The sequence below is a fragment of the Salvelinus fontinalis genome, chromosome 3 (genome assembly GCF_029448725.1).
Source record: "Salvelinus fontinalis isolate EN_2023a chromosome 3, ASM2944872v1, whole genome shotgun sequence".
Lineage (NCBI taxonomy): Eukaryota > Metazoa > Chordata > Actinopteri > Salmoniformes > Salmonidae > Salvelinus > Salvelinus fontinalis.
Window position 1 is genome coordinate 31,171,150 of NC_074667.1, and position 3,753 is coordinate 31,174,902.

General features: G+C 40.6%; 1 long non-coding RNA gene across 2 annotated transcripts in view; it reads left to right on the forward strand.

The window, feature by feature from the left end:
* Nucleotides 1-3,529: 3,529 nt before the first annotated feature.
* LOC129843647 (uncharacterized) overlaps nucleotides 3,530-3,753 on the forward strand; it is a 96,053-nt gene continuing 95,829 nt past the window's right edge. For both annotated transcript variants that reach the window (XR_008757868.1, XR_008757869.1), the window contains exon 1: nucleotides 3,530-3,677. This is a non-coding gene — a long non-coding RNA (uncharacterized LOC129843647). The remainder of the gene's footprint in view (nucleotides 3,678-3,753) is intronic.

Sequence of the window (3,753 nt, forward strand, 5' to 3'; positions counted from 1 at the left end):
AGATCAGGGCGTGACAGTTACCTTTTCATTGTGCACTAGGCACTAGCATGTCTACGTCTTTTCTAATCTTCCCATTTTAATAAGACCTTTTTATAGGGTTTTTGTAAATGCTGCAAATCATTTATGAACCAACTAACCACTTACAAACTTCTCATTGTTGTCATTGATAATACCTTTAATAATGGGCCTAAATGATTGTTTTCACCGCTGTGTCTTTGTGTTTTTTTATTTTACAACCTTCAGCCAGCACTGTCAAATAATACATTTCCTGCTATGGTGAGTGGCAGCATGGCACTCAGTTGTTATCAGTTCAAAGCTGGATTCAATTGGAGAAGCTGACAGTCTGTCATTGTAATGCAGCTACTAATGAGTCCTATACCATTATGGGTATTCTAAAAGCCACACACACACACACACACGCACGCTCTCACGCACAAACACACACACATGCAAACTTGGGAACATTGCCTTTAAAGCTGCATTGTCTACATGAGAAATCTTATGGAATCCCGGTTTAACCCCATTCCCCTTTCATTTGAAAACTTTACTGACAATTAGAGTGAAGAAGTTTCTCAATAGGAAAGGTAGGTTGCATCCCAAATGGCACTCTGTTCCCTACATAGTGCACTACTTTGACAGGGACCCTGGTCAAAATTAGTGCACTATATTGTGATCTGGGTGCCATTTGGAACCCAGATATAGCCATTCAATTTCACTTTTCCAACAGATTCCCTCCATATAGGATCATCAGCAGGCAGCAGGCAGCAGGCAGCAGGCAGCAGGCTACCAACCCAGAAAAATGGATTTATTTTGACAATCGACCCCACTCCCTCACTCATACTTTTTCTTTTTGATTGAACCTTTTTATTTTTCAATATTTTCCAGTATTACAAAGTGAAAACTGTCTTTGCTTGTTTGTGATGTACGTAGAGGTCCTACTAACCTTTAACAGCACTGGGATAAAGCAGGGTCACACAGAGTGTTTCTTGGTAGCCTTAAACAAATCTACTTTGAAACAGAAGTATACAGCTAACAGACAGGGTTGTGCGCAACAACAAAAAAAGAAGACACATGTACCGTGTCAGATATAGAGTTGAAATCTATTACATTTTGAGTTTGCATCCCAATATTACACTTTATATACATCACAAAACCATTTGATATAGAAGCACTGTATTCCCCCCCAAATTTGTTTTGGTGTGTTTATTAATTATGAAATTATGAAAAATATTAAAAACATTCCACCCATGAGGCCACTAGGTCATTTGACGCAGGAAAGGCTACATTATTAATTATATGGCAATGTCCTTGTCCATAGTTGCATGTTTCTCAAAAAACGTGAATTAACACAAACAAAGCCACGTCTGACTGCTGAAGAATGGTTTGGAACATAGAATTAGAATGACATAGATTTAGGATTCTAGTTCTATGGTTTGGAATTTGTAGGCCTATCCCCCAGTGAGACATGGACACAGTGAGAGAGAGAGAGAGAGAGAGAGAGAGAGAGAGAGAGAGAGAGAGAGAGAGAGAGAGAGAGAGAGAGAGAGAGAGAGAGAGAGAGAGAGAGAGATAGAGAGAGAGAGATAGAGAGAGAGAGAGAGAGAGAGAGAGAGAGACTGCCTGCAGCTGCAGTACTACCATATCAGATTGATGCCCCACACTAGCATCCATGTTTCCATGTTGTGTTTGTTATTATCTTGAAGATGGGATGCATGAAACAATTAATCCAAACCATTACTTCTGTGATGTATTTCTTCCCAGTGGTGTCCTCCCACCACTGCTAACGTTCCTGCACCATGTTTGTGTCCGAAATGGCACGCTATTCCCTATATAGTGCACTACTTTTGACTAGAGCCCTATGGCCCAAAATTAGTGCACTATAAAGGGAATAGGGTGCCATTTGAGATGCATGCCATATTTCATATGCACAGCCACATGATTAACTACCCTTGACATTGAAATATAAAATCGTCCTTCATGCAAATATACAGTACAGCCATAACCATGGTTTGTAATTGAATGCAAGGGAGGGCAAGGAATTAGACTTGCAAAACATCATCCCAGATACAAGGAAATTACATTGAAAAAAATGCTTTGCTGTCAGTACAGAACAAGGATCTGAATACACAACTGGGTGCAAATCTCTTGATAGCTCGTCAATGGTTTGAAGAGAGTGACAAGGTTCATGGACAGCACCCACATCCTAGGCATCTGATTCAGTTCCACAGACTATTCAGCACCATGGACAAAACCCCAAACATCCACCATTCAGTTCAGAACCATGCTCAGCACACAGCCAGCGCCACAGGCAGAGCTGAAAATCCATAACCAATAGGTGAAGGTCTCTGAATACTTTAAATAAAAGATACATTTTCTTAGTTGATCTGTTGGTGGTCCATAACTCAATCAGTTAATTCAGTACAATGGACAATTCAACACCATGGACAGAGCTGAGAATTCAGCTCTACATATTACAGTATCTGCTACCGTTGAACCTTTAGTTACTGAAAATTAATACTCCATAAGAGATAGGTGGAGATGTTTTGAATATTATCCTTTTGAATATTTTTTTCCTCTCTGTTTAATTTGCTTTTTTGAATCTGATCTTCCGTTAGATATTTGGGGTGCACTCTCTCTCTTACTTTAGACACCAGTTAACTCTAATCAGATTTTCTGACACTAATGCCTCTGCGTGCGCTGTGCGCTGACACTATGTGTGGCAGTCGTGATTTATGGGTACACTGTAATTGGATCTCAGGTTTAGCCTTATCTTATGAAAGGTCTTTGTAGGGAATGACTAATTGTTATTGTCAAGGTGCTGCATGCTGGCAGAGTTAATGAAGTTAATGGCTTAAGTGTTGGGCTTATGAGAGGAAAGTTACTGGCTATACCTCTGTCTGTAGAAATCAGATCTGATTTTAGACCTGTTTGAGAGAGAGAGAGAGAGAGAGTGGTGGAGAGAAAGATACAGCGTAGGAGGGAGACGGAGGCTTTGACTATGCAGACAGTCAACATGTTATTGTGGAGTTAGCTAGTTAGCCTCCACATGAGCTTTTAATGTGTCTCCAAGGTGAGGTAGGAAATGTTAAAATCTTTGTTGACTTTTAATTAATCCTCACACTTGACTCTCATTGGGAGCCAGCATCAATCAGGAAAGCTTTCCCATTGAATGGGTCATCATGTGTAGCTCTTTAATACATACTCAGTGTACTCTGTGGAAAATGTGTTGATTTCCTTGTGAATAAGGATGACTGAGAATGTGTTTGTTGCATGTGTGTGTAATTAGTGGTTGCTATGGGACCTCATTCAGATGGGGTCAGGGTTATGAGTCCTGCTCTACACTGTAGGCTGATGTTTCTGTATGGCTGATGGACTGTGAATATAATAGCTTGATATATATGTATTTTGCAAAGTCCTGCAGGAATATTACAGACAGCCTGAGCCCGCCCTCCGTCTCAGCCAAACCATAAGTGGTTTTTATAAACTTAAATTTGACAGGGAGAGAGAGAGAGCGAGAGAGAGAGAGTGAGAGAGCGAGAGAAAAAGACAGAGAGTGAAAGAGAGCGAGAGAGAGAGAAGACTGCATTCATCTGTGTTACAACCTTTTCCTTGCCAAACTGAAATGATGTGCCAGCCGAGACTAGCGTGCATATCTTCAGAGTTGATGACATCACCAGGTAAATCCTTGATAATCTTCCAAATACTGTCACATTTTCTTTTCCCTGTACCTGAATGTGGGGGATTTGCTGGTTG